This window comes from Muscardinus avellanarius, assembly GCF_963383645.1.
Source record: "Muscardinus avellanarius genome assembly, chromosome: 2".
NCBI lineage: Eukaryota > Metazoa > Chordata > Mammalia > Rodentia > Gliridae > Muscardinus > Muscardinus avellanarius.
Window position 1 is genome coordinate 135,672,201 of NC_137787.1, and position 23,215 is coordinate 135,695,415.

Consider the following 23,215-nt stretch of genomic DNA (forward strand, 5'->3'; position numbering starts at 1 on the left):
TCCGCCTCCCAAGCACGGGTATTACAAGCATGCGCCACCAGGCCAGGCCACTTTGTTAACTTCTGAATTTCCATGTAATAGGCTTAGCATATCACATTCCTTTAGCATTTAAAGAGTGTTTACTTTGCCATTTGTGAAGAGTCCTGCCACTTCAGATTGCAATTTCTCAAGGAGGCAATATGGTCCATAATATATATGAATTTTACATCAACATTGGGGCCAGTAGCTTGGAATTCTAATGTGATTTATTTTATCAGCTTGATAACATTAATTGTTCTTCAAATATGTGATATTTTATTTGTAAAAGTGATAGTGTCTACTGTAGCAGGTATGATTCTTAGTTTGCACACTGGAATAAAAAAGTGTAAAGATATTACATAACTAAAATACTACAATATTTCAAATATATGGACATACTAAGTACAGTGTGAAATCCAAGTTTTATTAATGTTAAGTGAGGATAAAAACTATTTGTGTCAACTGGAATATAAAGGATAGAGATTAAATTAGACTTTACCTACTTTAAATTATTTGATTCATGAACATACCTACTAATTTATTTATAATCATATGAAAAATATTTAGAAATATTTTTGTTCTGATCTCATATTTCCTGAAATATTTAATTCAAGCACTTCATCTACAATTTCAAAATAAATTTCCCAGTCAGTATTAGAACCATTTTTGTACCATCTAATAGTTTTAGAGTTACCCTTATTTTCATTTCCCCTAAAACTCTTGGAGAGATACTGCCCCTTTTGAATATATGATGCACACTCTACGTGTGATCTTTGGAAGATTTACCTTAAGCCATAAGAACCCAGCCAGGCGTGGTGGCGCATGCTTGTAATCCCAGCATTCGGGAGGATCGTGGTTTGCGAACAGTCTCGGCTACTTAGTGAGATCCTTCACAACTCAGTGAGACCCTGTTTCAAAATAAAGAATAAAACATTGGGCAGGGGGTGTAGCTCAGAGGTCAAATGCCTCTGGGTTCCAGCCCCAGACCTGCAAAAACAAAACAAAACAAACCCACAAAAAACCAAGAACCCATAACATAGCACTGGAAGAGGTTCATTCCCCCCCCCCATCACTTATACATATACTATTGGCATCCACAAAACAGACAATATGTTTAAAATATTTACAAAGTAGGTGGAGACTTGACGCTGGAGTGGGGACTGAGGGCTCCCAAAAAAAGTCACAAAAAGGTGTCACACCACTCTGGAAGGCACCCAAAGCAGTCCAGGGACTGCTTGGCATTGGCACCATATGTGTTCTTTGGCCATTTCTGGAAGAGGTCCTCATCTTTCTTTAGCGCCAGAAACTGGCAAGGACCACACAGGCCTTGTCAAAGCCCTTTTCCTCCAGCTTCTTGCCCAGGATTTCGCCACCGGCTTTTCCCCCATGGGCTCTGTCACAAAGTCTCGGTGATTTTGGGAAGTTGTCTTCTTGATTGGGCTGCCAATTTCATGGCATTGATTGATTACCAGTTTTTGTGATTGGATTCCTGGTCCTTTCCCTCACCTTCACCTCTGGTCTGTTTGATGCCATTTGGCACCTTTTTTTTAAAATTTTCATTACAGTCACTGTCCTTGTAAAGTTTTTTAGATCAATAAAGTCAGTGACTTAAAAAAAAAAAAGTAGGTGAGGATGGGGAAAGGAAGATATAGGAATGAAGCAGTTCAAATAATGATTTGACACTATGGTATCTGGTAATACCAATCCAGTGGTAATACCAATAAAAATATTACCAGTAGATGTATACTACTGTTTTCACTAGTATGTATGTAGAGGGAGAAGAGGCTAGTGAGGTGGGATGCAGAGGGAAATATACCAAGAATTGTGTGCATGTATATTTGTATCAAATTGAATCTTAATATATCATTTCAATTAACTAATAAAAGTATAAGGAGAAAAAATAAAGGTAAGGCTTTTTAATGATGTAAGGCTACATGTCACAGAACACTTAAATTATGAACAAATGTTCCTAAGAATATAATAAAAAATAATGACTACATCTGTATTGTATTGTGTCTCTCTTTTAACCAATAATCTTTTATTTGGTGAGATCTAGAACATCCATGATGTGAACTTTAGATTATTTAACATTGATTCACATTTTCTAGATGTTACTATTTTAATCCAAATAAAGGCAGTAAGACAACTTCCTGTCTGTCTTAATTCTTGGTTTTATGTTGTTATTTGAAAAAAAATGTGAGACTGGATAACTTATAAAGAATAATTTTAATTTTTAGAGTTCTGGAGATTGGGAAATTCAAGATCAAGGAGTCTGCAGGTGATGGGCCAGCCTCTCTGCTTCCAAGGATAGCACCTTCAATACTGTGTCCTTCAGAGGGGAGCACTGTCCTGTCCTCACATAGCAGAGTAGAAGAGAAAGAATTCACTCTCATTGGTCCATTCTAGAGCAACATGAATCCATTCTTGAGGGGAAAGGCCTCAGGACCTAAACACCTCTCAAAAAGCCCCACATCTTAGCATTGTTTCACTGAGGATTAAGTTCCCAATGCACAAATTTTAGAGGACACACTCAGATCACAGTTCCACCAGCACACAATAGGAAAAGCTATTCACAACCTTTGGCTGAGAGAGTATTTTATATTTTTTTCTGAATAATAGTATAAGGATAATAGAAGCAAGACCACAAACTCATAGGGTTATGTGGCATATGTAGTCATGCTGAGAACAATATTAAATGTCAAGGTAGCTACCCTCTGATGATAATTGAAACAATCCTGAGTAAACCACTCAGCCTCCCAAATGCTGGGATTACAAGTGTGCGCCACCACACCCGGCTTTGTAGATATTTTATTATAAACGCCTTTGAAGAAAATTCTCCTATACTCAGTACATAAATGTAAATTTATGTGGGAGAAAAGTAGAAAGGATGGAGGAGGGAGAGAGAGAGGGAAAGAGCAGTAAATATGTGGAAGAAGGAGAAAGAAAGAAGGGGAAAAGAGGTGATCAAAGGAAAGAGGAAAAGTCTTGATCTGTATATATATATCATAAAATTAATTCACTCCTACCCCATGAGTCAATTTCCATGAAATCATGTAGAAACATACAGACAGAAATATACTATTATTTTTTTTACTGAACTGATAACATTTTATTATCTTTTTGATGACATCCAGTTAAATTTAAGTCAACTATTGTGAACACATCTTCTGCCACTTATTGTCGCAACCTGATCCCAGCAACAGAGTACTTTTTGCTAAGGTATAAATGTTTGACACAGCATAATATAATATAAAACCTCGGTTTCTTAAGAAAGAGAAACATGTTGATATCTTTGTTTGTTTTAGAGCATATTTTCTTTTATAAGAAATTATAAACTTGGTTATTTCATTAAAAATAATGTCTTGCTGCTACTATTTGAAGGGGGGATCAAATACCTGTGTCAGTAGTCAAAGAAGTTTCCACAAAGAGAAGTCTTGTCCATCTCAAAACAGATTTAATGTTACTCACAAATTCATCATTAGGGAGTTTGACTATTTTTATTATTGGAATATTTTGGATTTCAAGAAAATAGTTGATTTTCTAAAGAATGTCAGCAACATCTGTTAGATAACTGCAAAATATACCTATAAGAATAATAGGGCTTTATTTCTACAATTCAGGTTACATGGACAAAGTTTAGTTATGACATCTATGGTAAACCTATGTGGTCAAGCCTGTTTGTGAATTTTACAAAATAACCTATGATTCATGTGCAATTTAAAAACAATTAGCATCATGCATGATAATCTCATAAAATTTTGGTCATGTAAATGGAGTATTCTTACTAAATATACAGAAGTATACTCTATCTTTGAAGTAATTATACATCTTATTTAAACATGGGAAATTTTGCTATATCAAATTGATTTTACCTTTATGTACTGAGTATAGGAGAATTTCCTTCAAAGGCTTTTATAATAAAATATCTACAAAGCCAGGTGTGGTGGCACACACTTGTAATCCCAGCATTTGGGAGGCTGAGACAAGAGGATCTGTGTTCACGGCTAGTCTTAGATACTTATTGAGGCCCTTTGCAACTCAGTGAGATCCTGTCTCAAAATAAAGAATAAAAAAATAGGGCTGGGGGTGTACCTCAGAGGTAGAATGCCCCTCATTCTATCCCCAGTATTGCAAAATAAAATCTACATATAAGAAAAACTTATTTTTTAGAAAGGATATCATTTATGATTAAAGGAAGTAAAATATTTGTGTTAGGACCTACAGTAGTGAATATTGGGAAATATCTCTAATGAATTATATGAAGACAGGCGGTAGTTGATTAAATACGACAGTGGTTTATCTAAGAACACAGAATACAAAGCTTTGAGATGTGAGCCTATTCCATAGAGCCCTTCGGTGTTTCACGTGGAATGGATATGTACTTCATTTGGTTATCGGCTGTAGCAAAAAAAGATAAGGCTAAATTGCTAGCCCAGAGGAGTAAAAGCAATGTACCTTGGTAACTCCAACTAGAACAATCATATGTAAATGTGACATTAGTATCTAGCATACCAGCTGTGCGGCGTGATCACTCAGTTATTAATGGCTTTGCACAGGGCATGTAACTTGTGCTCCGTAACAAATTCCATAATATTTCTTTGTTTTAATGACTTTCAGAGTCTCTTTCCATTATAACCTAAAACTTTCTTCCCTGGCTATGAGCTGTTCATAAATAAAACTAAAATATGGAAACAGACACTATGAAGATGAATTTAAAATTTAAATTAGTTTAAATGTTCTTTATAATACTTTTAACTGCCTTCTCATTAAAATTTCAATGTTTGAGTAGTTCATTAGAAATACTAAACATATACATACATTACTGTGGAAAAGTAAATTCTGGTGGAAAGTTACTAGTCATATTATAAAATACAGATATGAAATTTTTAAAAATTTTGTGCTAAATGTTAATGTGTTTTACAAATGGAAACTGGTAAAGAACAATTGTGTAAATAGAAGCTAACACCAGGAAAAAAGAGGTTACTATTTAATTGTGTGGCGTAAATTATTCCCCCAAAGCCAGAAAAAAATGTAGAAAAAGTCTGGAGTGAATGAACACAGTCTTAAGAATTGAAGTTATTTTGATTCTATAACTAAGTAATTTTTTAAGACACTATTTAGCATATACACATTTTGGTACATCTGGCTCTCTGGCTAGATAATTCTTGACTAATTGGTGTGAGTTTTCTAATATGAGATGTTTGATTCCTTTCATTAGTATAGAGGCAAATTATTTATTAATATTAAGGTTTGAAAATAAGAAAATGTTCATGACAAATAAGGAAAACAAATATTCCTTATAGTTAATATTGAAAGAAAGCCATAGGATGCTCTGACACGAGTAGAGACTCAGTGGGCCTATAGATGGCACTGTAGAGAGAATTTATAAGCTTTCATCTTTATGTCCAGACATTTCCATACCCTGCCACCCCCCCACACACCTGGTAGAAATTACTAAATTAAAATTTTTTATCACTTAGAAATAACCCTGTGCTACTAAAGTCTGTATCTAGGTTTAACAAGGGAGGGATTGAGAAGAAATAGCTTGCTCTGGATCCCATCTTATGTACTAATCATAAATCACCAATATAATTGGCTTATGCTTTCAAATGGGGGGGGGCGGTGGTGATTTTGAACAAAAAGGCATGTGAGCAAAAGTAGCAACAAACATGCTAAGTTTATGAGATACTGGTGTGAAATATTAGATGACAAAATACAATTAACAAAAGAAAAATTTGTAAGCTGTTGAAATACAGGGAGGTATTTTGTACCCTAGGTGGATCTTGGTGTTATCAAAGATTTATTTAAATAAAAATAAAAAAAAGAAAGCTGCATGTTTATTGGGGCAAGTGCAAGTTGCTCCTTCCCTCCTTGCCCTGCTACCCCTCCCCCACCACTAAATGGTTTTGGAAATGATTTCAGAGAAGCATGTTGGCTTTATAGAGTAATATATGCAACTAGTAAGCACATTAATAACACTCATTATCTTAGTTAAATTATATTTTTCCTTGGTACATTATTTGCTGGCTCCCATTTATGCTAAGTATGATCTGATTTTTTTGTATTATATTGGTGATTTCTGATAAGTACATGAGGTTATCCTAAAGAGGGCAGACATATCTAATAGCTTCTGTTGTATTCATTTTAGGAATACACTAGCTTTTCTCTCTGTGTTCAGACTGTAACTGTTTTCTAAAATCATTTGGCTTCCTGTTTTTCTTCTTTTTTTGTGGTACTAGAGATTGAATCCAGGGCCATTCTACCTCTGAGCTAAACCCCTATCCCTACTTTGCTTTTTATTTTAAACAGGGTCCCTTTAAGTTGCTAAGGGTCTCACTAAGTTGTGGAGGCTGGCCTCAGACCTATTATTCTCTTGACTCACCCTCTCAAGTAGTAGGACTAGAGTGTCTGCCACCATGCTGGGCTCCTTTTTCCTTTTTAAATTTGTCCTTTTTGCTGGGCATGGTGACATAGGCCTGTACTCCCAGAGCTTGAGAGAGGCTGAGACAAAAGGATCACAGGTTCAAAGCCAGCTTCGGTAACTTAATGAGGCTCTTAACAACTTAGGAAGACCCTGTTTCAAAACTAAAAAAAAAAAAAAAAAAAAAAAAAATAGGATTTAAGGGATAGCTCAGAGAAAGAAACCCCCAGGCTTCCCCTGTATAACAAAAATAAATAAGCCCTTTTCAATAAAAAAACAATAAAATATTGCAAATCAACATTTTCTAGATCTTTTAACATACATTTTTGTTTTCCCTAAAACGTCAAGTAATTATAAAGATTTCTCTTAGAATTTAGATTTATATTCTAATGAAAGTCTACCAAGTCACCTGTAATGGCATAGACTATTTCTTAATTGTTTCTTAGCCAGGATAGAGCAGTAGTATCCTAAAGAAATCTAGATGACATTGGAAGAAGATAAAAAATATTTAATGAGCAGAGTAAAAATATCCAGGGGGAGAGAACAGAACAGAATATACAATGGGAATGATGCAGTGAGTAGAGAGATGAGGGAGAAAAATGGAGGATGCAATCATTAACCAAACTAGTTCCTGTGGAAAGCTGTACCTTTCTCTACCCACTCATTCCTACTCCTGCACTTGGTACAATTAACCAAACGTTTCCTAGCGATGAAAACATTTTTCCACTTAGAAGAGTTTCGGCAGAATAGTTTACTTCCTAGACTAGAATATTATTCAGTATGTTTCTTTGCTGTATTCCCTAGATTACTGTTCTATATTGAGTCATGCCAGTGAAAGATAAGAACATTGGTGTATTTACAAAGTCATATCTAATAGTCATGACGTGCGTGGTGTGTGTGTGTGTGTGTGTGTGTGTGTGTGTGTGTGTGTGTGTATTTCTGGGGAGTGAACCAGGAGGCTACATTCCCCAGCCCCATTATATATATGTATATATATATATTAATTATATTATATTACATTATATTTGGCAGCAGGGTCTTTCTAAATTTCTGAAGCTTTTAACCTGTGATGTTCCTGTCTCAGCCTCCCAAAAACTATGATTACAGGTGTGTGCCACTATGTCTAGCTTAAGAGTCATATTTTATAAACATAAATTCTTTCCTTAACTTTAGTGATTACATGAAAAATGGGATTTCAGTTCAACAACTCTCCTTTCTTGCCTTTTCAGCACATCTTTTTTTTTTTTTTAATAGTGAAAGCCACTCCCCTCCCTCAAGTTCTAAAACTTCCTGGAACACAGCCTATTAACAGAGAAAAGCATCTGATCCATTGTTTTTTTTGTTGTTGTTGTTTGTTTGTTTTGGGTGGTACTGGGGTTCCTGGAAGCCCTTCTTCCTCCCGGCTACACTCCCAGACCTATTTTATATTGCTATTTGGAAACAGGGTCTTGTAAGACAGCCTTGCTGGCTTCACACCTGCGATCCTCCTGTCTCCACCTGCCAAGAATGGGGAATCCATTGTTTTAAGAATTGAACCAGGAGATTGGCCTTTGACCCAGATTGGGTAAATTATTCCCTGGAATTTATAAGCAATGAAAAGTGAGATCTCCCTGTCCTAGGAAGCTTAAGTAGCCCCTAGAGACCTCTGTTATTTTTAATAAAAAACAATGAACTCAGTAGTAAACTAAGTGATCTCTGTAATTACAGCAGAAGAGGTTGAGAATGGTGTACAAAGAAGAGATAGAGAGGGATGGAGAGGTATTGAGATGGCAACTAAATTTCTGAAACCAGTTGAGAGCAGCCGAGAGCAGCTTCTCACCTGCCTCTCCTCTTATATGATTCGGTGCATTTCATTTTGCTGACTGATTTATTTGACTTTTGTCATCTGTTTGAGTTTGTGTCTTTTGTCACTTAAGAAAAAAAAATCAATCCTGATTAACCAAAGGGCAATAAGATAAAGAGATAGAAACAGGAATATGAGAGGACTCTAAAGCCTATTATCAGATCTACAATAAATTGACAAAATTGCATAAACTTATAGGGTACAAAGTGATGTTACAATTTATAAATAAATTTATATTTTAAAATTTTATATACTTTGACTGGTGCATTATAATTATATATCATAGTGAAGTTCAAAGGGATACAAACACACATGCACACAGCATTTGGTGTGTTTTCCTCTGGATCCCATCCTGCCCCTCCCACTTTCCACTATTTTCCATATCTGTTAGTGAGGTTAGTAATGGTGCCTTTATATATGAACATAGTGTTATTATACAGTTTCTTTCATCAATTCTCCTTTCCCCTCCTTATCTCCCTCCTTTAGTTCTCTTTCATTATTCTAATAGTCTCTCTCCTCGTTTATATGAAGTTCCTTTTGTTTACTATTTTATCTCTATCTTCTACAGATGAGAGAAAATAATTTACTCTTAATTTCTGAAACTGGCTGATTTCACTTAGCACAGTATTCTTTAATTCCCCCATTTTTCTGCAAATGGCAGTTCTTCTTTATAGCTGAGTAGAATTTGTGTATATATAACACATTTTCTTTATCCATTCTTCTGTAGACAGGGTTCCATAACTGGAAACTGTGAATTATGCTGCTGTACACATGAATATACCTGAATCATTAAAGCATTCTGACTTTAATTTTTTGGGGGAATAGATCGAGGAGGAATGGAATACCTGGATCATACAGTATATGATGGTTCTATTTCTAGTCTTATGTGGAATCTCCATAGTGGTTGTGCTAATTTACAATTCCACCGACAGTGTATAAGAGTTTCTATTTCCCCACATCCTCACCAGAATTTAATATTGTTTTCATTCTTGATGATTACCATAATTAGTTCTATCATTGCTTTTTGATAGTGAGATGTTGGAGAAGTAACCTACTTTGTATCAAAGTTAAGCTACTTGTTAATAAAATAGGAATGCTGAACTATAAAAAACAAAATGTAATTTGAAAGAGGAAGTGAAAATCTAAATATTTTGAACCGAGCTGGCAAGTCTAGCTAGTTCAATGATCTCAAAGAGTCAAGCTAAAGATGGAAGAGGTGCAGATGAGGAACAGAATGAGCTGATTGCTGACATGCTACTAGTCACCTTGGCGAAGCTCCACTGATGTAAGCGGCCTCCTCAGGAATGGTTACTCTTTGTAATGGAAGCTCTCTTGTCTATAATAACCATTGCTATGACCTCTGACAGTCATGTAGCTCAGGGTCCTTTCAAACAATGCCCACATTCTCCCGTCTTCCTCTAGCCTGCTTACCTTCTTAAATCAATAGCTCTACAGTGCTTTCCTCTCAATAACTTTTATTTCTGTTTTCATACTCTGCTGCTCTTTAATCTTCCTTAAGAAAATGATCCCCTGTGACTCACTTTTAGCACTCTTCAGAAAGCTTGGCTTTTTAATTCATTTTCTTTTGCATTTTTATCCACACCACTTGGTTATCTTTAATTTAGAATCTAAAACTTTCTTTCAGTTAGATTTATTGTTATTTATTTCAATAAGATTATTATTTTAACATGTTATTGAATGGTTACTATTTATTTCAATAAGACTTATTTATTTAGTCTTTTTTTGGGGGGGGAGGCTATTGCTACTAATGATTTCTGTTAGGTTCAATATCCAGTCCGAGTAAAGTGGGTAAATGTTTGTCAGGTGTCTCTGGATATAGACAACAAACCAAATATTAGTCTATTTTATGAGCTTACAGTAAATGGCAGCTGTGACACTAGGAATGGAATTTCACCTGTCATACTGATATCAGTGTTAATGGCTTAGTAAGTGCAGTAAAGCAGAAAGCAGAATGATCACATTGTTTTCTCCAGTAGTCTCTGCCTCAGCTTCCTGTTTATCTGATTTAATCCTGCGGAAAGAGATTGCTCTTCAGTCTGATGTTTGGGGAGAAAAAAAGAGCTATGAAAAGAGAGGAGGGGTGGGACAAGTTCTCTAATAGATGTTCCTTCCATGTTTTTACCTACTCTATATTTAATTATTTTTCTCTTTTTAGTGTTTCCCTTTTGGCACCCTTCCTGTGTCTTGAGGTACAATAACAAAAGGTATAAGGTAAAACAAAGTGTGATTGAATAAGAAATGCTGCTAAGATCCTAAAAAGAATCATTCTGGATGAGTGCTCAAATGAATTATCTCACACCACTTAACTTTCTCAAATGTCCCTTGCATAAGGAGAAGTTAATCACAAAAGAAGGAAACATCCATAAGCTAGATTGGTGGAATGTTGGTGAATAAGAAAACGTCTATATTAGGTAATAGCAAATAAACTTCTATGTGATAATATGAGTTGTTCTTCAATACTCTACTGGCTAAGGCAAGGTTTTCATAACCACTAAAGTATTCCTCAAAAGTCACAGTAAAATGTTAAATATGTAAAACACCATTATAAAAATAGTAAAATGCTAAAAATGTGATAGCTTTATCCAGCATCTGAAACTGAAAATTCATCAAAGGCAAGTCAATGTGGAATCATTTCTTATTTGCCTTTAAGACCATCTTTTGGTTGTCAATGCATTTAGAGTGTATTTCTACTATTATTATTACTGATATTATATCTATTACTCTCACTACTTAAATTATTTTAGTTTTAAGTCTTGCCAGAAGAGGATAACATATACTGTTTTTTGCTCATAGCAGTGAATACATAAACTTAAGTATAGATCTAAGAAAAAAAATGGCTCTTATTAACTTTTATGAGGAAACCAAGAAATAAAGAAGAGTTAAGTGTTTCAAAGACACACTACTGGTTAGTAATCTTATCTGGTCTCTAATCACATCAACATGTTCAGTAATTAGTTAATAACTAATGCTAAATTCATTGATATTTACAACTGGAGGAGAACATCTTTCTCCTATCTTCTTGAATATATATGGCAATCAGACTCATGAAAATTTACTTTCTAGTTCTAGGATATCAAGGGAAGTTTTTCTACAAAAATAAACTTATTAGAGATCAGGGATATGTGAGTCATACTTCTACAAGTACTCTTCTACCTCCTAAGCTTTACCTCTTCCCCATATAAAGCCATGTTTCCAACTGAAGTGGCTCAGTGGGACTTATTGATACTTAGTATTTTCCACACATTGCACATGCACTATCTACTTCAAATCTAAGAAAAGCCCTGCAGTATCTATACCCCTTTCATTTTAAAACAATGCATAAAAAAGAGGCTCAGAGAATTCAGGAAACAAATCAGGGCCACAAAGCAGCACAGTATAATATCTTAGTGCTACAGGCAAATTTTCTAATACCAAAGCCTCTGCTTGATCATTCATCTGAGCTACCTCCACACAGAAGAATGGATCTCAATGTGGACTATGGATTAGATTTATATGTAGCTTAAATGATAAGGAGTAAGAAAACAAGGAGAAAAAGGAGAAGCAAAACAATTCAGAGAAGACTTCACCTACAACCAGTTAAGTTGGAATCTTTGCTGGAGCCTGAGCACCAAAGCTCAGCAGGTAAGGTGTGTGTACCCAGGTCTGGGAACCCTTGATTTAGAAGATAATCAGAAGTTACTGGTGAAAAGAAAGAGCCATAAGAACAATTTCCCATTGCTATAAAAATTTTAGGGCAGCTGTTATGGTTTGGATTTAGAATGCTTCTTAGAATGTATCCTAGACCTCACAGAAATAAGGCCACCATGTTGGAAGTGGGCTTGGTTTCAGAACAGAGATCACTGGGGGAGTGGCTTTGGGGATTTTGTCTGGCTCTTTCTCCTCCTTGTTATTTCTCTTGCTTCTGGCTTCAATTATGTAAGAGCATACTCTCTCCCTTTCTCTGCCTCCCTTTGCCATACCTTAAGATCCCTAGCTGTAACAGGCTTGACATAGACTAAATCTCTGAAATCTCCAGAGCCATAGGAAAATAAACCTCCCTTCTCTAAGTTGTGTAGTCAGTTTTATTGGGTCATAGCAGTGAGAATGCTGGCTGAAACAGTCAGTGGTCATCTGATTTATCATCCAAATCAGGACACACTAAAAATTGCAATGGATGTGGTCTTTAAAAATGCAGGAGCCAGGCATTATGGCACATACCTGTAATCTCTGGGTTTCAGAAGAGGAGACAGAAGAATTGTAGATTCAAGGCCAGTCTCAACAACTAAGTGGAGGCCCTCAACAACTTAGTGAGATCCTGTCTCAAAATAAAATAATGCTGGGGATGTACTTCAGAGGTACAGCAACCCTGGATTCAATCCCCAGTACTACTACAAAAATAAAAAACAACAACAACAAAACAAAACAGACAAAAACCCTTTCAGTTTGTATTATAAGTCTAACATTAGGAATAACTTAATTTAACATGTAGCTGGACCTATTATGAAGTGTTATGTAAAGGATACACACAGTATCTGCAAAACAAATATATTCAAGATTGTTTCACTTTTATGATTTTAAAGAATAAGGTTATTTTCCCACTTAAAAGAATTGCTAAAATTCTATGAGATGGATACTATGGAAAGTCAATATTTTTCAAAAATAGAAACCAAAAGCTTAGATAATCTAGCTTTGTGAAGTAGCTTTTTGGCAAGTAATAGGCACATGCCCTGTTTAACTACAGTAGAATATGTTATTTGCTCTGCAAATTTTGGGGGTTATTTTTCCCTGTATCTTATAGATTTGGGGCCTCAGCTGTAATAAATAAGCCCATGAATGCTTCTTTATATATTTTAATAGCAAAAATGCATTTGCATTCAAAAGAGAGAGAATGGTTTGGTATAAATAACAATTCTAGACAAAGTAAATAGAAAATTAGAAGAGAAAATGTAGCTGGATAATGGCTTAGTTCTTGTCACACAAAGTAATGGGCCTTGTCTGATCTCTAGTCTCTAAGTGGCTATTCAAAAGCAACATGCACAGCAGTAATATGATCAGTATAATTGTCTTGAGATCATCTAAATTGCCATAAGTAAGCCTTATAACTTAAGATATACAGTAACTGTTTACTTTGAATAAACACATCAGAACTCTTAAATGGCAGAGATTTACTGTGCGCTAATGTACACTTAACAGAAGCCCCAGGGTATGCACTCGTTGAGCCGTTTTTAATCTTCTAGCTTATGGTTTACACTGCTAAATTAACATAGAGGTAAATGAGTTTTTTCTATATGCCATGCAGAATAATAGACCACAGAGGCCTGCTACAGTGCCTAGCTCTATGAAAAGCTCTGAAAGACATATTTAATTCAAGTCTCTTTCCAATCATAAAAGCCAATTAACTTTCAATTGAAGGCATAATTCCATACAAAGTAATACTAAGTAAACTGTATTCCATTCAGCACATTCCTTGAGCATTTCCACCTAGGTTTATTAAACGATAAAATTAGAATAACGTTTTTTGTAGGAAATTATTTTATAGAATTCTGCTGTACTAGCAAGATACTGATGGGTACCTAGTAGAGAAGAATCATGTAATAAGCCACAAAAATACTTATTTAAAAAGAGAAAAAATGTAATATAAAATATTCTTGTACATTTTAAATTAATAAACCTAAAGAGAGTAAAACAAAACAAAACAAAAAAACCTACCTAATTCTGGTCCTTCACTGATTTCTACTTTTGTCTTTTCTTTCCTGATGCCCCCTAAAGATTCAGAAGATTTAGCCTTCAAATCTCTTTACTCTTGGGAATATAATATTCTCTATCTACCGCCATAAAGTAGATGCCTCCCAAATCTGTGATTCAACACTCTTTTTCTTTTTTTTTTTTCCTGCCAGTTTCTCCCCCATTCTACAACCTCATATTTCTAAATGGGACTTTTACTGGGTTTTCCCTTTCTAATGTTAAACAATGAACCTTTAAGTAAATCCAACATAAAAATTAGAGATAAACACATAGGATTTTTGTTATCCTGCTCAGTACTTCTCAAAACACCCTATTTCCTTTAGTAATATTACTCAATCATTTAATGCCCACTGCATCCTCAGCATTTTGCATAGACAGCTTAATTTTTCAGCCTCCATTTCTAGCCCCCATGAGCTACATTTTCTTCCCTATAAATGCACCCCTATAGAAACAGGCCCTCGTACCACGGAGAGTACTCTAGGCATTCCTCTGTATAGCCAGCTTTCTCTTGCCTGATTTATGGTATTTGTACCTGTATTGTAGTTGCTGTCTTCAACTTCTCTGAGAAAGATGAAAAAGTTCTTTCCTATCACAGTAATGAAAACATTTCTTTCTCTGTCTTAGTTCTACAACTTAATTTCCCATGAAGGGCCAAAAAAGAAGACTGTTTTCTTTTGAAATTTTTTATTGGAACTTCAGAAACAATGGTCAATAGATTTTTATTGTCCTACTTCTATGGACTGCATAAAAGCTGTCAGAATTTTTTTCTTAAGAAATAAGGGCTACCTCATTTCAGTTGGTCAAAATGTAATTTGCAACCATTGTTCAGTTTATTATTTTTATCAACTTACTTAAATAAAAAAAATCTAGGTTTAGCTATTCCTAGTGGGGGGGGTGAAAAAAATAGAAAGATACCAAGGAGTGGTATAGGTGGAAAATATGGTACTACTTTCTGTTCTTAGGAGAGAGAGAGAACTGTTTCCTTGATAAAGAAAACAGATCTGATAATTCTAAGTTCATACATGAAGGTAACACCACCAACCTCCCTAACATGTAAGGAGAGATTGAGGGAAGAAGGGAGGTAGAATCCTGAGGAAAACACACCAAGTGCTGTGCATGTATGTTTGTATCACTTTGAACCTCACTATAATATATAATTAAAATGCACTGATAAAAGTATATTAAAAAGAGAAAAAAAAAACCCTCAAAGTTAAGAATAACATGAGTCTTCTCTTCAGCAAAAGTGGAATGTAGAAAAGTGTGGGCCTGGTGGTGCACACTTGTAATCCCCGTGCTTGGGAGGCAGAGACAGGAGGATCGCGCAGGTTTGAAGCCAGCCTTGCTGGCTTAAGAGACACTGTTTCCAAATTTAAAAAGTATAAAAATAGGTCTGGGAGTGTAGCCCGGAGATAGAAGGGTTTCCAGGAACCCCAGTACCATACACACACACAAAAAAAAAAAAGGAAAGAAAGAAAAGTATGGTACAATAGACATCAATTTTTATGGGAAAAAGATTTGAAACCTAAAATCTATTGTCAAATAATGAAATATAAGCACAAATAATGTAAAATATGTTCATCTATTCTCTAAAAAAAGGAAAAAAAGAAAAACAGAAAAATAGAAACATCTACTAGAGAAAAGAAAACAAAAGGGATTTATAAGATTACTTAATCTTAAGGTTTTATAGATAGCCTCATGTGCTAAGGCACAAATAAAGTACTTCAAGGCAAAATAGAAGTTGCTGTATTCAGTACTTGAGGTACAGTGAGGTCTGACTCCACATGGGCATCAGATGGTTAAGTAATAAAACTTCATTATAACTTTGTAGCAAGCAAAGTTAAATTGTTGCTGGTGGGGAGATGTGATTTGACTTAAAGGGCGATCTTACAAACTTACCCTCACTCCATAGCAAAAGAAGGATGTCCTGGGCAAAAAGTTGAGGCTGCAAAGAATTTGCAGATAAAAGAAATTGAATTATGTTTCTAGAAATACATTGCTATGTTTCTAGAAATACATTAATTTTCTCAGTATTGAATTAAGAGCACAGATGGCAAAACTATATACCTAGTTGATGAAGATAATAATTATCTATAAGATATAAGATAATTAGCTATATACCTGTTTCTATTCTTTGCCAGCGGGTCCATTAAGGTTGTTCTTGTTCACCATAACATATAGCCTAAGTGTTTTCTACAAATAAACAAAAGCCTTGATTAGAAAAAAATTTTGGCATGGTTGATTTTGAACATGATCTCAGATGATATGACAGCCTATGATAAAGAAAGAAAATAATCATAGTAAACTCTTATACAGCTCTTGCTATGGGCCACATGAAATTATGTTTGCAAATTTACTCAATTCTCTCAATAACCCTCTGTTGTGAGTATTATTTTATTAGATTAGCCACTCCCAGCACAGAGATACTAAGTGACTAGGTTGAGATATCACAACTACAAAGTTTCAGAGCTGGACTTGCTGGTGATGAGAGTTTTGTGTGTGTGTGCGGGTCTGGGGATGGAACCCAGGGGCATTCGATCTCCAAACTACACCCCCAGCCCTATTTTTTATTCTTTATTTTGAAACAGGGTCTCACTAATTTGCAGAGGGCCTCACTAAGTAGCTAAGGCTGTCTGTGAACCGTGATCCTCCAGTCTCAGCCTCCCGAATACTGGGATTACAAGCATGCGCCACCATGCCCAGCTGTGATAGGAGGTTTTTACTACATTGCTATAAAAAAGAAAGAAAGAAAGAAAGAAAGAAAGAAAGAAAGAAAGAAAGAAAGAAAGAGACTAATTTAAAAAAGACAAGACTAGTTCATTTCTCTAATAGGTGATGAAAACCATTCTTGTGATGAAGAAAAATAAGAAACAATCTTCATGTTATCCTATGTGCTTTGAAGCTTTCTGTATACATATGCATTTATTTGTGTGCATATCTATAGTTTTTATATAAACATGTATTTGTGAATGCTCCAGTCAACTTGAGATATACTGCCTTGTGTAATTGATTACATATTGCAAATTTAAGAGTTGCCTATTAATCCTTTGTTCTTGTTATAGATGAAAAATAATTGAACTAGATAGACACTACTTACAATTGTAGTAAAAGCTGGCATGCTCATAGTACTGACTATATAAACAACTTCATTACAGAATGATTCCTAAAGTGATTTTCCCATAATACGAGCTCAATGGGATGTTATTACATAAGTCATAGCATGTTTCATATGCTATAAGTTTCATATGACATAAGTCTGAAAAATCCTAAACAAAGAGACACCAGTTGAATCATGGCAGGGCTTCCTCTGGTCATTAACACAGAAATGTGTGCTGTTGCTGGGCATGCTGGGCATTACTGTAATCCCAGTATTTAGGAGATTGAGACGATTGAGGCAGAAGGATGGTGAGTTCAAGGACAGCCTCCACAATGTAGCTAGGGTCTCAGCAACCTAGTAAGACTCTGCTTCTAAGTAAAAATATAAAAAAGGCCAGTTGTGTAGCTACTGTTCTCCAATGATTACCTACTGAGCATGTCAAAGTGTAAGCAACATTGCTTTTAGAAAGCTTTATTTTCTCCCTATTTGGCTGTTTTACGCATGATAATAAGGCCAGACTGTGTTGTGAAATCTTGGCCATCAATTTGCCATTTACACTGGAAAGCAAATAAACGTGTTGTATAGAAAGTCCTTGAGATTTACTATCAGTCTACAACTCTCAAGGAAACACACTAACTTGGTTTATCATGCTACATTTTGCCATAGTCATAAAAGATGAAACATAAATCCTAGAGACTATTAGTTTTATCTAGTGTACATTCAAAACAGATTCTCTGTGCTTTATAACATGCATATGTTTAAGCTAATTTAAATTGGGTCTTAAAAAGTGAGTAATTGCTTTTTAGTATGCAGAGTAATAACCATGAAACATTTCATCAAATCTTAATAACAATAAAAACAAATTGTGTAATACCTATCACCAAGATGTTAAAGTCAGTTTCTGATATACTTTCTTTTCTATTATTTATTCATTTATTTTTGATACTAGGGATTTAACTCAGGGGTGTTCTACTACATGCTATAGAACCTATGATCTTTCTGTCTCAGTATCCCAAGTACTACTGTTACGATGTGCAGGACCACATCCAGCTTTACATCCTCTTATGGATCTTTCCCATCAGTCATCAGGCTCCATTTTTACCTAGGTGTGTATAGTTTTGGAGACTGAGCTCATGGCATTCTGCCTCCAACCTCTATTCCCAGTCTTTTTGTATTTTATATTTTTGTCTTTGAAACAGGGTCTCACTAGGTTGCTGAGAGTTTCACTAAGCTGCTGAGTCTCACTAAGTTGTTAAGGGATCACAAGGTTTGGCCCTTATGATCCTCCTATCCTAGACTCCCAAGTACTGAGATTATAGGCACATGTCACCCCACCTGGCTAATCTGAATCCATTTTATATTTTCTTTTCCATATTTAATTTTATTTTTGTGTCTCTGGGAATTGAATTCAGGGATGTTCTGTCTCTGAGCTACACCTCAGCCCTTTTTTTTTTGTTTTGTTTTTTTGTTTTTTTGTTTTAAAACAGGGTCTTGCTAGGTTGCTGAGGCTGGCCTCAAACCTGTTATCTTTCTGTCTCAACTTTCCTTGTACTGGGACTATAGATATGCATCACCCTGCCTAGATATGACTCCACTTTAAAGATAAAGAAAGAAGCTTATTAGTTTCAATAACATAAGTCATCTTATAAAGTAGTAATACAGAAGAGAAATCATAATTATGAAAAGTAAAATTATACAGCACACACTTGGGGCTGCCCACTATGCTAAGTTTCCACTCACCTTGTATAATTTGTTCCACATAACTACTTGATTAAAGATTATTGTCATTATGTCATTATGTCATTATGTCATATTATCCCATTTGTCAGATGGGATAACTGGTGTTTAGAAAGTTTTAATGTCTTGTCCAATGACTTTTCCAGTGTCTCAAAGCTCATACATGTTAGTTATGACATAAACCAATACAATTTGACATTAGAGCTTACACTTCAATTCTTATGCTCAATGGTCTACTAGTATAAGTATGTGACGTATTTAAAGATGAGAAAGGAGCTGAGCATGGTGGCGCACGCTTGTAATTTCTGTGCTTGGGAGGTGAAGACAGGAGGATCGCACAGGTTCGAAGCCAGCCGCGCTGGCTTAGGAGACCCTGTTTCCATATAAAACAATATAATATAGGTCTGGGAGTATAGCCCGGAGATAGAAGGGCTTCCAGGAACCCCAGTACCACTAAATATAAAAAATAAAAAAATAAAGATGAGAAAGTTTTTTTTTAACAGTTTCAGCTAGTATGATCAACACAAAAATGGCCCAATAAAACAAATTTTCTTTCTCTCACATATCATTTTTTTTTTTTGTGGTACCGGGGGGTGGAACCCAGAGGCTTTCTACCTCCAGGCTATACTCCTAGACCTTTTTATTTTGTATTTTATTTGGAAACAGGGTCTCACTAAGTTGCTGAGAGCCTCACTAAGTAGCTGAGGCTGGCTTTGAACCTGTGTGATCCTCCTGTCTCAGCCTCCCAAAAGCGGGGATTACAAGCGTGTGCCACCACGCCTGGCTCAAATATCATTTTTAAAAATAAATATTCAAAAATCCTCAAGCTTCAGTGAATCTTAAAGACAAATATTCTTTAAAAATTTTATCGGTGCATTTTAATTATATGTGAAAGTGAGATTCATAGTAATACATTCATTTATTGCATATAATATAATTTGGTCTGTTTCCTTTCCTGAAAACACCCTTTCTTTTTCCTCCTTCCTCTCCTGACCCATTTCTACTACTGTACAGTCCTTCCTATTTTCCTGAGGTCCCTTTTGCCTCTTTTTTTCTAGCTTCCACATATGATAGAAAACATGTGACCCTTGGCTTTCTGGATCTGGCCAACCTCACTTAGCATGATGTTCTCCAGTTCCATCCATTTGAAAACAAACATCACAATTTTATTCTTCTTTATGGCTGAGTAAAACTCCATTGTATGTGTATGTGTTTGTGCCACATTTTTTTATCCATTCATTTCTTGAAGGCTAGTTCTGTAACTTAGCTACTACAAATTATGCTACTATAAACATGGTATCATGCACAAGTTTCAATGACAAATTCTATCCTACAGCTTAAAGCAGGCCTAGGGTATCTTCACACTTCTGAAGGTCTGTTTCATAAAAGCGGAAAACATACAAGAACTCACAATGGCAGATCTGACAAACACAAAGGCTTCCCTGGAATAAATGGGAATAGTGTTGGTCCACAGGCAGCAGAATTAAATTGGTATCAAAGAACATTGTATAATAGGCTATCATGAAGACCTTAAAAATAAATACACCAAAATAAATTCAACAAATCACACACTAAATGTATGCACGATGTTTTAATTTGGCTCTGGAATATCCAAGCTCTAAAAAGGCTTGTGTGCTGAAGGGTTGGTTCCAGTTGGTGGCACTACTGGGAGGCGGTGCTGTGTTGGAAGAACCTGTTCACTTCCAGGGTAAGGTCACTGGGGCAAGCATTAAGGATATATCTTGGCTCTAGATTCTTCTCTCTGCCTCTACCTCGCAGCTGGCACAGGTAAGTAGCTTTGCCATGCTACATGCTTCCCACCATGAGGCTCTGCCTCACCAAAGACCCAAAACAACAGGGCCAAATGATCATGAAGAGGAAACTTCGGAAACCATGATCCAGAAGAAATCTTTCTTCCTTTTAAGTAGTTTATGTCAGATATTTTTTTTTTAAATCAGTGACAGGAAGATGATTAACACGGGAGTATTGATGAAAACTTCTAAATAAAATATTGGGTAAGTGTTTCAAATAGCACTTTAATCATATAAAGAACAAATATTATTTATTAGTCTCCCTGGGAAACTAAAACAAAGTATTGCAGACTATATAGCTTATACAAGAGAAATTTATTGTCTTGCAGTTCTGGCATGGTGCAGGAGGAGCTCCTTCTGAGACTTTCAGGGAAGAGTCTGTTGCCGGGCTCTTTCTGAGCCTCTAAGGGGTCATTTGTGATGGGTAGCATTTCTTGGCTTGTGAATACATGACTCTATCATGTTCGTAAGACTCTCTCCTTTTATAAATAACTATGCAACTTTTCTTTTTTATGATACTGGGAATGAAATCAAGGATATTCTATCTCCAAGCTACTCTCCAGCCTTATTTTATTTTTTATTTTGAAACAGGGTCTAATTAGGTTGCTGAGAATCTCACTAAGATGCTAAAACTAGTCAAAAACTGTTCCTCCTCTTTCAGCCTCCCAAATAATAGATTTATAAGCACTTATAAGCACATAACATGATGCCTGGCTAAATTTCCTCTTTATATAAAGACATCAGTCCTATTGGGTTAGAAACCCAGTCTTCTACATTATGACTCCAAGTCACTGTGATTAATATATTTGCAATTACCCTATTTCCAAATAAGTTCAAGATATTCAGAGGTACTAGAAATTACTATATCAAGATGGGAATTTCAGGGGATGAAATTTAACTTATGACCTGAGATTTTTTTTTTAATGGTACTGGGGGTGGAACCCAGAGGCTTTCTACCTCTAGGATATAATCACAGACCTATTTTATATTTTATTTGGAAATAGGGTCTCGCTAAGTTGCCGAGAGCCTCGCTAAGTAGCTCAGCCTCCCAAGCACGGAAATTACAATTGTGCGCCACCATGCCCAGTGTGACATGAGATTTTTTTAATGGATGATTTAATATTCAGAAGTCTAATAAAGTGACTTACTAGAGTAATAGATCTATAGAATATTTTTAATTTTATACTCATTCTTAATAAAACACAAAATAAAATAACACTTAAACATGATAAAATGCATCAAACTTGCACCCAAATACAGTATTATGCTTTCTAGGGAAAAACTAGAAGAATTCACAGTTAAATTAAAAATACAACAATCCCACTATTTCTTATTTTATATATAGGTAGAAAATTAATGCAAGTTGACATTACAAGTATAAAAAGTGTGTTATTAAGCTTTCCATTACTATGACAAACTGTCTAAAAAAAAAGCAACTAAAAGTGTGTGTGTGTGTGTGGGGGGGGGTATTTGTTTCAGCTTGCCATTTAAGAGGCTTCAGCCTATGACACTTGGCCCATGATTCCTGGGCCTGTGGTGATGTGCAGAGAGGATGTGCAGCACAGAGCTACTCTCTCCATGGAGTCCAGAAAGCAGAAGAAAGATACAGACAGACCCTGAGCACCTGAGAAACAGAGAGAGAGAAAAGAAGGGGACAGGGACAAAATGTACCCTTCAAAGAAGGTCCCCAGTGACCTAGTTTCTCCAAATAGGCCCCACTTCTGATATCACTACAGGCCAGCAGGTAGGCCCTTAGCACACAATTTCGGGGAATAGTTCAGATCTGAATCATTAAGTCATAAAATAGAAGGCAAAAATGATTATTGCATTTACAAGAAAATAACTTAAAAGGAGAAACTATTTGAGAAGAGAATTCACTTAATAAGGTACAACACTGGCATATTGAAATGAATGATATTCTTATAACAAATAGCTAGAGCATATAATGGAAAAATAAAAGACCCCACTTGTAACATGAACAAAAAGGATAAAATATCTAGGAAAAGTTGAAAAAATGATCAAAACCTTTAAAAAGAAAATTATTAGAATGTAAGTAGGAGAAAATGAAAAATTACATAAGTGGATTTTTAAGATATGCATGAGGAAACTCTGAAGGACTATACAGTGATGGACATAAGAACCAATGCAGTTGTTTTGTGGATACTGGTTAGGGCAATGTGGAAACTAGATCCATGGGAAGAGTTTTAATAGATGTTTTTTAGTATTATTTGGTCTTTGCAGCATGGGTTGACAGCCTATTCTAAACTTAAATTACAATATAAGTGCTATAGACTGAATGTTTATATCCCCTTCAAAATTTATGTATTAAAAAAATCTCCCAATTTGATGATATTAGAAGGCAGGACTTTGGGAGGTGATTAGGTCCCAAGTGTGGGGCCTTTAGGATGCTATTATACTCTCATAAAAGAGATACCAGAGAGTTTTCTTCCTCTCTTTTTAACATGTGAGAATACAAGAAGACATCATTCTGTGAACTAAAAAGCAGATCTTTCTTAAACATCAAACCTGCTGGCACATTGATTTTG

General features: G+C 35.5%; 1 pseudogene across 1 annotated transcript in view; it reads right to left on the bottom strand.

Annotated features, from left to right (window-relative positions):
• Nucleotides 1-1,198: 1,198 nt before the first annotated feature.
• The window catches only part of LOC308258820 (barrier-to-autointegration factor-like), a 93,938-nt pseudogene continuing 71,921 nt past the window's right edge, over nucleotides 1,199-23,215 (bottom strand). The window contains exon 2 of the transcript in view: nucleotides 1,199-1,458. The product of the transcript in view is annotated as a barrier-to-autointegration factor-like (transcript). The remainder of the gene's footprint in view (nucleotides 1,459-23,215) is intronic.